The sequence below is a fragment of the Ursus maritimus genome, unplaced genomic scaffold (assembly GCF_017311325.1).
Source record: "Ursus maritimus isolate PB19 unplaced genomic scaffold, ASM1731132v1 scaffold_30, whole genome shotgun sequence".
NCBI lineage: Eukaryota > Metazoa > Chordata > Mammalia > Carnivora > Ursidae > Ursus > Ursus maritimus.
Genome location: NW_024425564.1, coordinates 19,812,929 through 19,825,049, shown reverse-complemented (window position 1 = coordinate 19,825,049; position 12,121 = coordinate 19,812,929).

Below are 12,121 nucleotides of genomic sequence, written 5' to 3'. Positions count from 1 at the left end.
ATAAAAGATTATAATTTTAACTTTTCAAGCCATTGTTTTACATCCACACCTTCCTAATTTTTTACCTTTGCCTATTAAGAATTCTTCCTCCCACCCCCCAATTTTAAGCAGTTTAGCACTGCTCAAAAATTGGTTTGCCAGCCTAATCCTTTATACTCCCATTTCCTTTTATTTTTTTTTTCACCTGCCATCAGATGAAGGAAACCTCATCTCACTTATTTGTGTCTATGGAGTACTCTTTTTAGTGAATACTGTGAAACCCAGTAATTTCTATAGTAAAGGAAATCAACATTTGAATGTATACTTTGTGTCACATTTTATAATAGCATTCATAAATACTAATGATAGCAACAACAGAAATAAAAGTAATACAATTAATAAGGGAATTAAAAATAGTAATTGCTAAAATGACTAAAACTTAAGTGCTTGTTAGGTGCCAGGCACTATTATAAGTGAAATATTCAATAATTTATTTAATCCTCACAACATCTCTATGAGGCCAAGTATTGTCCTCATTTTACAGATGAGGAAGCTGTGGCCAGTGGGATTCAGTGACATCGCTAACCTTACGTGGCTAGAAAGAACCAGAGCTGTCTGTCAAGCAGCCTAGTCCCAGAGTCAGGCTCTTAGCCAACTATGTTGCCTCTCTGAGTTGATGTGATTATGTTCACGGTTTTGCAGATACAGAAGTTGAGGACCAAAGTAAGTACTTACTAGCTCACGATTAACTGGATTTCAAACCCAGTTCCATTATACCCCAAAGTGTATTTTCCGTCTGCCATATCCCTCTATGAGCACAGAAGTAACCCAAAGTAACATAATAAATGATGAAATATTTTTGGTAAAGAGTTTGTAAGACATACTTTAATGAATAGGCAAAGATCATTCGATTGGAACATTAGTTAAATGCAGATACATGTATTTGTTTAAGCAGTACGTAGATATAAATTATTTCTTCAGCGGTGTTCATATTAGGTGCCTGTCACATAGTAGGCACTCAGTAAATATCTGTGTCATATAAGACTAGTGAACAAAGAATACCACCATTAGGCCAAAAACTGCACTGGATCATATATATTCTGAATTCTGCCATCCCCTTTTCTGGTATAATCAGTGCAACAACAAAATAACAGAAGAATCTGGCCATCTCCTGTGGATCACTGTATTAGATTTGACCTGAAGGTAAGCCAGCCTAGCCAGAAGCTTCAGTAAGGCCAACATGTGTAATAAAGAATTTAGCTAGCCTTTTTCCTTGGTTTCTGGGAAGGAGCTTTTCATCTTTGGGGTTTCCCAAGGGACAGGCATGTCTTCAATATTCATGGTGGGTCCCTGGATAGTTCCAAAGTAGGGACTGGCCGTGCTGGACCGACTAACGCTGTGAATGACTGTGGAGTAGGGGTTTTGAGCCTCGTGATATCAGTCCAACTTCCAGAGAAGAGCAGGGATTTATGTAGTCTGTGATTCAACAATCATGGCTCCGTAGTGAGGCTTCATTAAAACAACACAGGAAGGCTTAGGAGAGCTTCTCAGGCCGGAGATGCACATTCATGTGCCTGGAGGCTCATGTGTCCTGAGGACGTGGAAACTTAGTGTTTGTAACCTGCCCAGACCCCACCCCCAGGGGCTCTTCTTGCATCTGCTCCTGATTTGGAAACTTCATAACAAAACGAGAGGAAAGTATGGCAGTTCCTTGAGTTCTGTGAGTTCTGGCACCCTAGGACCTGAACCTGAGGGCAGAGTGGGGACTGCCCAATTTGTACCCCGTAGGTAACAAGTACAAGTGGCCTGGGATCCTCAGAGCTTGCAGCTGGTGTCGGAAGTGAGGGCAGTCTTGTGGAGACTCTGCCTGCGGAACCCGGCCGAATCTGGGGTGTCCGAAATGCACTGCCGGCTTTATGATGAACAGATGTCCTAAAATAGCCATAAGCATTCTCTGGGATATCCTCTCAGTCTCTTAATTTTCTTAAGTGATTTTTATCTCAAATCCACTTTACATTCTAGATTCTTCCTTGGTCAAAGAGCACAGAATTCTAGCAAAATTTGACTAGGCCAATAATAGGGTTCAGAATAATGAAAATATTTTTGCATTCCAATATCACATTTACCCTTTAAACTAAGGTTATCAAATGATCAAGTTACTCATAGGATGCCCAAAACCTTTGTGTGCTTTCTTCCTAATTAAGTACACGACAGGTTTTTTTTTTCCCCATTATGGGTTTGAGCAAAACTTTTTTCCTATTTTCCCTAACTCTGCTTTTCATAGGTCCCTATTAAGTGTTCTTGTACTTGCCCATTGAGCAACCATCTTAATGTTTTTAACAAATATTGTAGCATCACTGACTTGACTGCTCTGTTTTTACTTTAGCATAATCTACTCATCCATTCTCACTCTCCACATATGAGCCAGGCATTATACTAGATGCTGAGGATGCAAAGGAAAAAAATAATTCAACCCTCACTCTCAAGGAACACCCATTCTGAAGAAGATTGACTGTGATTGCTATGTAAAACTACGCTGTTTCCTTCCAGTCACAGGGTATCTTATTAGCCTTAAATTTTCAAAATAACTCCCATAGTGGCAGTGCTTCCAAAACTTAAATGTGCATATGAGTCACCCGAGGATCTTCTTTAAAAAAGATTTTAATTTAATAGGATTGTGTTGGAGCTGAGACTTCTCTGCTGCTGGTCCGTGGGCCATGCTTGAGTATCAGAGTCGTGGAGTACCAGATCCGTGTCCTGTTTTCAGGGTCAGGACATCTTAAACTGTTCGAATAACTTCCACCTGATTCCCTTCCATTTGCTTTTCCAACTTCCCATCCTGTGTGACCAGACACTAACGAACATCTCCGAGTCTCTTTGTTCAAACTGAACAAAAATCTCACCATGTTGCAGAGTTGCTAACATAAGTGAAAAGAGTTCTTAAATCATTGTAGGTGTATGAAAGATTTAATATTCATTACTTTCTCCATAAATGTTATTTTTTTTTAAATCTTCACAAAACTAAGATAAACCCATAATTTCCTCCCAGTCATGGTCTGTTTTTTTAATTTCATGGCATGTAGTTAGAATACTTTCTATGCTATTTTGTGGTGACATTATGAAGAAAATGTTCACTTCAGTGATTTACTCCTGCTTCAGAATGAGCTGTGTAGTACAAGGGGTTCGGGAAGTAGGACTTAACACTTAAGGGATTCTTCTGAGACTTTAATCACAAAAATGTGTTTTATTAAATATCTTAATCCTATGATACCCCCCAAATTTCTAAAACATAATTAATTAGTCCATTTTAATCAGTTTAACACAATTGATAAGATTTAAATAGATGAAATAAGTAAAATGTGGATAATTATTCACAATAGATAATGATAGAAATGAGACCTTGGAGTCTGATTATTACAGATCTCCTTGCAGTACTCATCTCCCATTTTTTTTTCTCCTGATGCCAGTCACAGTGAAAGGAATAAAAAGCAGATCAGTTCAAGTGTATATTGTGCTTTATTTCTGACTCAACAGAATATGAACATTTGGGAATTTGTTTTTTTATATGTTCTGAAAAAAAAGACCTATTTATATATCTTAATTTTAATTGCATAGGTACCCAGAGATGACTCATAGGGGCAGGTAATCATCTTTTCTCTAGTTTCTAACCACATTTTAATTGATACAATGTTAGTCTGCAATATATGTGCCAATGTCAGTGATGTAGGAAAGATGTTAGGGTCAAAGCCTATGGCCAAGAAAGAATTCTTGAAACGTCTTTGGTGCAGAAATGCGGTTTTATTAAAACACGGGGACAGGACCCATGGGCAGAAAGAGCTGCACTGGGGTCTTGAGGAGTGGCTGATTATACACTTTCAAGTTGGGAGGGGGTTAGGGGTAGTGTGAGTCTCTAAGGAATTTTGGAAGCAAGGTTTCCAGGACCTTCAGGGGGCTAGCTATCATTTATTACTGTCCAATAAAGCCTTAGTCATGAGACCCTTCAGATGTATATCAGTGGGTCATATGTTTGGGGGTGACAGCCAACATATTTTCTTGGGGGATAGAGATAAAGGAAGTTTCCAAAGGAATTTTTATATGTTAAAGTAGATTTACAGGATCATGGTGGTTCGGGCTAACATTTCCTTTTGCCCTTAGCAAAATATTAACATCGAGGCGGCTGAGTTCCTAGAGGAATGTCACTCTGCCTGTTTCAAGGACTTGTCAGTGGGCTGTAAGTAGTAAGGAAATTTAATTTTTCTTTTGTCTGTGTTTCCCACATCATCAGGATTGTTTTGATATTTGAACACCTCTCATGAAATCAAAGAAGTTGATTGAAACGTCTGCTCTTGAGGTTTGATCTAATAGGATGGGGTGGGGCTGGCGGTAATTTACTGTAAAATGCCTACAAACACATCCACAGCCAGTTCAAGTCTATCTTTTTTTTAAGATTTTACTTATTTATTAGAAAGAGCAGAAGAGAGAGAGCACCAGCGGGGAGAGGGGCAGGGACAGAGGGAGAAGCAGACTCCTTGCTGAGCAGGGAGCCCGATGTGGGGACTCCATCCCAGGACCCTGGGTTCATGACCTGAGCTGAAGGCAGACGCTTAAGTGACTGAGCCACCCAGGCGTCCCTCAAGACTATCTCCAAACCGCTAGGAATTGTTGCGGGATTCAGGAGAGGCTTGCCCAGCGAGTGCAGTGCCACTGCAGCCACGGGGGGCTCACGCAGCTAGTGCACCGTTAGGGGACCAGTTCAAATGGTGCCATACACCGGCTGACGGTCATGCGCTGAGCAAAGAAACTCACTCCTTAGTGTCCCTGCTATCTCAAAAATTCTCAAAGTTAATCTTACTGGCATATATTTAATTATTCACTCCATTCTTAGCAGTTTGCCATTCTCATAAAAGGAGGCATAGGCAGCGTTTTGGTTTTTTGGGTGGTTTTTTTTTTTTTTTAATTTTTCCCCTTAATTCTGAGGGCTTGTCTATTTACAAAGTTACTAAGAAGGTCTAATAGTTTATTTTTTCCTTCCCTCTAGGACTCTTGTAAATGGTGTCGATTCTACGTTTGCCTCCCATATCCCTGAGCTGTTCTTTCATGGTTTCCATCTCTTTACTGTGTTCCTTCTTGCTGGCTCAGAGAGTTCCTCACTCTAATCTTTATACTTGTTCTGCATCTATTCAACCTACTATTTATCCCATGCAGTCTGGTGTTAGTTTTTTTATATTCCAACGATTACATTTTCATACCTAATATTTCCACTCAGATTTTTCTAATGATTTCTTGGTTTTGCTTGATGTTAGCAGTATTTTCCCTTATTACATTTATCATGTTTTTTTTTTAATTCCTGGGTTCTCTGTTCTAATCATTCTGTTTCTGATGTTCCTTTTACAGTTTTTACACACCTTTGTATAGGCGTTAGCCTACAGTTTCCCGTTTCTCTGCCCCAGCCTTCTCACTGCCGGCTACACCACGCTCCCCCCGACACTGCGCGGTGCTGCATACCCCCCTCCAACTCCCTTCTCTACTTCTTCATATTGAAAGGTGTAAGACAGTCTTAAGTCACCCCAGGACATCTCACTTTTTGTTTTTGTTTTTCTTTTTTCCTAGAATCCACATGTTTATCTCTCTGCCTTTCTCTCTCTCTCTTCTATAATTTCTGCAGGGTTGTTTTAGAAGAAGTCAGTAGCCTGTGCTGGTTCACCATCTTGATAGGAGCCAAAACTAATTAAAAAGAAAGTTCTTGCATTCTTACTTGTCTTACCGATTCACTGATTTGCCATTGCAATGATTCTCTGATTTGCCATTGCAACCCATATAAATAATAGTTTGTTGGCTGCTATTTTGATTCAATTTATTTTAGAAATACTGGTTCATTTACAACTTAAACTGGTAAAAATTCAAATTGAAGTAGTGAGATTTGTAACATTTAACGATTTAAAGATTTCGAATCTTTTGGAAAGAAAACTAAGTAATGGAAATATAAGATAGCAATCAGTCTTTAACAATAATCTTAAATTTTATATTATGGTTAATTAGAAAAGATTGTTTTAATACATATGCATAATTGTTTGAAATTGGAGAACTTTACTACACCTAAAGCCTGGATTATTTGAGATGATACTGATTCATATACCTTATAAGAGTTCTCTAGTTGTGCTGTTGTCTAATGCACAGTGAAGGAATCATCACTTGTACAAAATCCTGGGATACAGGAAAGGCAGAGATCATTTCTGTTGTGCAGACATGGAAATAGGCCTCCCCAAGATAAATGTACCTAAAGTTCACGTGTAGTAAGAGACAGAACAGACCTGAATCCAAGTGTCTTTCACTCTGGATCCTCATGCCTGTCTGATAACCCATTCCTGCACCTCCACTCTTTGTAGCCACCGGATGAAGCTTGGTATCCTCTCCATTGTTTCTCTGTCCTCCCAAAGGACTTAATGCTGCCTTCTCTCTCTGGCCCACTTAACACTGAGCAAGACTTTTTCCAAGGAAGGGATTTTATGGACAATTCTATTGGTTTACCTATTAACCTATCTCAGGAGACTGGCTACCTCAACCAGGCTTTAGAGGGATCCCCAGACAGTGGGTAAAAAAAGGGGGGGGTTTCTTCCTGATGTCCCTGGTTAGGTAAAACCACCTACTCCTCAGTGAGATGGCCAATGTTACAGGTAGGCACTTCGAGTAGGCTACCAGCAGGTAACGGGACTTAACCACAGGGAGAAGTTTTAGGGACAAGTGGAGTTGGGGCATAGACTCAAAGGACTTGTCAGAATGTGAGTTTCAGTAGAAATACTGAGCACAGAGCCAAAGAAAGTATGATCAAGGCTGAGAAGACATCACTGGGATAGAACACATGGCAGAAGCTGAATCACAAGGGAAAGAAATAGAGAATGTGGGTGTCGGGATCAGAGGAAAACGGAATGGAATCCAACTTGCTAAGCTGTGAACTCCAAGGTCCATTTGTCTCCCCCAGCAGGAGACCTTGAAGGGACTAAACTTAAAGCTGGGGTAAGGATTAAAAGTCATCAACAATGGGAATTTCAAAAATATGACACGTAAGAGCCAAATCAGAAGTTATGCTTAATGATTTTATGTGACTCTTCTATGTTAGCTTGAGACCATGTCAGCACCATAAGAAAGGGAAGAATCTAGAAATCAGAATCAATATTCCTGAATTATTGTCAGGACTGTGATGAGATTTAACATCAATTGCTTGATTTTACTGTACTTCATCTGCCACATTGAAAAAGAGATAATTCAAAACCTATTCACCACTGAACTGAAATTTCTTTCTTATGATAGTTTTGTTATTAAGTAGTATATAATTTGAAATTATAATATTCAAAATTCAAATGACATTGTCTAAGCTTTTCTAAGCATACAACTTCAATAGTATTATGATTTGACTATTATCTTCCAAATAGACATGAATATTCAAATGAGGTGGTTATAATGTCAGAGGCTTCATTAGAACCTCACGAACACAGACTTTTCCTGGAGAGCAGAGATGGTCGTAAGTGGGTCATGTTTTATTTTAAAGTGACATTGACTCAAATTAGTAGTGCCATCTGAACTAACTGACTTTTCAGAAAGGTTAATAAATAACAATCCACGGACCCACATGTCCTCTCCACTGAAAAGTTTGAATTATCAGCAATTGTAATAAACAAGGAGAAAATAGTAAGCTTTTCTGTTTTGTTTTGTTTTTTTTATGAGATCTATTGACCCAAATGTCACATTGCTTCATCCATTCAACAAATGTGTATTGAGCAATTTGAAAGACTCCTAAAATATATATTAGGATATATGTAAATGCCATAGCTCCTTCACTCAGTTATCCCACAGGAGAGAGGCAGGCCTAGGGTTACGGCATAATAATTTCTATAATGTGGCAATAATTTCTATGATGTAAATACACATAAAATGTTCAGAAAGACTTTCCAAGAGGTAATATTTAAGCAAGTCCAAGTAAGAAATTACGAGGACTAAGCACTCGGAAATTGATGCTGGAGAGAATGGAACAAATATCGGAGATATTTAGGAGGTGTTAAAAACGGGGTTGGAAAGGAGGGGGAAAATTCTAGCATAAATTTTGGAGTTCACTTTACAAAGTAACTGACCAGTGCTCTTTAGAAGTGCAAAGGTCATGAGGAAGAATGAAAGACAGAAATTGTCACAGACCCAGGGAAAGCAAGGAGACAGGACATACAGCATGGTATCCTGGCTTGGATCCCCGAACAGAAAAACGACAATAGTGGAAAAACTCATGAAATCTGAATGAACTCCGTAGTTTAGTTAATAATGTCATACCAGTGCAAATTTCTGAGTTTGCTAAATGTTTTGTTTGATAAATATGTTAATACTAGAAGAAGCTGGATGAAGCACATATGGGATTTGCCTATACTCTAACTCTTATGGTAGATCTAAAATTAATTCAATTCAAAATTTTAATAGAAAGTTCTTATCAAGGGGCGCCTGGGTGGCACAGCGGTTAAGCATCTGCCTTTGGCTCAGGGCGTGATCCCGGTGTTATGGGATCGAGCCCCACATCAGGCTCTTCTGCTACGAGCCTGCTTCTTCCTCTCCCACTCCCCTTGCTTGTGTTCCCTCTCTCACTGGCTGTCTCTATCTCTGTCAAATAAACGAATAAAATCTTTAAAAAAAAAAAAAGAAAGTTCTTATCAAATCATACCACTAAAAGAAGAAAAATACAAGCCATGGAGTGGGAGAATAAATTCATCACACACATAAATAACCAAAAATAACTTGTATCTAGAATATGAATAGAGTTTCTTTTTTTTTTTAAGATTTATTTATTTATTTGAGAGCGAGCATGGGCGGGGGGTTGGGGGAAGAGGCAGAGGGAGAGAAAGAGAAGCAGACTCCCCACTGAGCAGGGAGCCCCATGTGGGGCTCTATCTCACAACCCTGAGATCATGACCTGAGCCAAAATCAAGAGTTGGAGGCTTAACTGACTGAGCCACCCAGGCTCTTCTGAATAGAGTTTCTATAATCAAGAAGAAAAAAAGACAGCCCTGTTAAGCTAACTGGAATTTAAATTAAAACTTGGGGGGGGGGGGAGGATAGCCCAACACAAAAGTTGGAAAGAGACTTGAGGCATTGTACTAAAGAGGGTAGCCAAATGGCCATTCAACATAAGAAAAGGTGCACAACCTCAGGAGTCCCCAGGGAAATATAAATTTAACCTCAAGTGAAGATCTACAAATTTACCAGGAAGGCAAAAATTAAAGAAATCACAAGTACTACATATTGACAAGTATGTGGAGGAAGAGGAATTCTCATACACTGTTGGTGGAAATGTACATGATATAGCCACTTCGGAAAGCTACTTGGCATATGTCTATGCACATGTAACAGACACGTGTGCACATGTATATCAAAAGACGTAAGAATATTCAGAGCAACATCATTCATAAAAGTAGAAACTGAAAGCCACCCAGATACAGCACCCACCTACAATAGAATGGGAAGAAGAAAAAAAGTAGTATATACATATAAATGGGATGAAAATAAAGGATAAGAATAAATTTCAAATTAATAATGTTGCATGAAAAAACATAGTACAAAAGAATATAAACTGTATGATTCCATTTATACAAAGGTCCTCAAAAAAGGCAAAGCAAAACCGTAATGTTTAGGGATGCATGTGTGGGTGGTAAAATTATTGAAGAAAGCAAAGAATGATAAAAGACTTGTATTTGAGGGGTAAGGAAGGAAGGAGGGGTGGCAGGAGGGGGCGGGTGGTGTTTGGCAACGTTCTGTTGCCCTGTGTGGTGATTTCACAGTTGTGCCCTTTCAGATAAAGCATTGAGCTGTATATTTTTATCTGGTGCAGTTTTCTGTATGAGTCTTACATTCCACATTAAACAGTTTTCTAAAAGAGGAAATAAGGGGGAAAACAGAAAATATATTCTTGAGAAGATGACTCAACAGCTCTCTAAGAAATGGGGCATCTTAGACCAACCAGGCTTATTTCTTTGTCTTAAGTCTTGTTTTCCTCTTTCAGTGAAAGATCCACTCCTTCATTTTAGACTGTATCAGACCTTTTAATAAAACACAAGATTTTATTTTAATGGTGACTTCCTTTATCGGAATACCTTTAGCAAGCTCAAGGTGCACATGAAAAGAGTTATTCCTTTCTTAATGACAGCAGCTGATTAAATGGGTGGAACTTAGACACACACACACACACACACACACACACACACACACACGCCTACCTATAAATACGTATCTATTTTTTAAACCTGCCTTCTAAGACAGTATATTTGACTTAAAGGGAAGTAGTCAGTCATTAAGATACTTTTTCATCACATGCTGCATTAAGTGTTTTCCATTTAGAAGACCGATCTAAAACACCAGTCTTTTCATTCTTCCATTTGCAATTTAAGTATAAAATCCTGCCAGTGTTGCATTCATTAGAATAAAACAGTCTTGGAAATTAAGCACTAATTTCCCCCTCAAATGGCCATTTCTGGGTTTTTTTCTTTCTAATTACCACTGTAATGAAGTGGCCAGTATTATGGTAGGAAGTGATTTCAAAGGCAGCCATTTCTTATTATGAATCATATACTTTATTTCTCCCCTAATGTGAGTCAGCCCCAGTTATAGAAAATGCATGTGCAAACTCCCATCTCTGCTGAGACTCAAATCGTTTTGGAATAGCAAAACATACTTGCAGCTCAAAGAGTAGGCTTTCAAGCATTTCACTAAAGCAAAGAGGAAGAAGAAAGCCATTATATTTTCACTAGGGGATCATTTCTGATCACTCTAATCTGTTGCTCTCAGAAGCAGATTTTCAATATCTTAAAACACTGCTATGTTAATAACACATCTGGCAAGGATAACTTGTATCAAAATAGATGTGAGAAAAGGCACTTCGAAAACTACAAAGCTCTATAAAGGGATTAATTTCTGTTAAGCTATTAGTCTGAGCACATTCTTCTCTACCACTGATCATGCCAGTCACTCTGTTTCTAACACAGTTTGCCCTTCTCGCTTTCCTTAGAAGCAAGGCTTCCCCAAACTATCTTGCTTTCACAGTTAAAAATAATTTCTCTTATAACTTTGATTGTATCCCATGTGGACTTCCGCTCATTCCCTTTAAAGTTATTTTCCATCAAATGATTAAAATGTGGTCCAGCAGGGGCGCTTAGGGGACTCAGTCGGTTAAGTGTCTCTTGCTTTCAGCTCAAGTCATGATCTTGGGATGAGTCATGGGATGGAGCCCAGCATTGGGCTTCATGCTTAGTGGGGAGTCTGCTGGCAATTAAAGAAAAGAAAAGAAAAGAAAAGAAAAGAAAAGAAAAGAAAAGAAAAGAAAAGAAAAGAAAAGAAAAGAAAAGAAAAGAAAAGAAAAGAAAAGAAAAGAAAAGAAAAGAAAAGAAAAGAAAAGAAAAGAAAAGAAAAGAAAAGAAAAGAAAAGAAAAGAAAAGAAAAGAAAAGAAAAGAAAAGAAAAGAAAAGAAAAGAAAAGAAAAGAAAAGAAAAGAAAAGAAAAGAAAAGAAAAGAAAAGAAAAGAAAAGAAAAGAACAGAACGTGGGTAAGCAAAGGTCATGGCTTCTAGCACATGGTAACACTCAGATTCATGCACCAAGCTTTTAGCTGTCCTGTTAAATTGGTCTTGAGATCATTTACTCCAAAACAAAGAGTGGTAAGTATGCACTCCATTCTTCGGTGTCAATCCTACCAAATGTAAATGGGAGTGGTAGCATCTAGAAATAGGTTGTGTCTATTTGAAATTGAGTGGTGCTGAGGTTTGCAGTTTGAACTCTCACAACTGAAATTTTTCTAATGAAAAAATACAGAAAATAATAATACTGACCATGGCAATCTCCTAGATCGTATATCAGATTATCTTATCTTTGCCATATGTGAGAAATTGATAAACTCTTACCAAGCTGTCCACTACCACTGGTTGCAATTTGGTAACAGGTAAGAGAAATCAGGGTTCTTCATGGGCATTTCTGGGTCTATCTGGACCCTCATATCTCCCCAAGGGTCTTTCTTCTTCCTCTAGCTTTCATTGACCAACAATGTATCCACTGAAAATTCATGGGAATAGAAAAATGCATCCTGGTTGGTCCTTGAAAAACCTCTACCACTAACAAAAAAT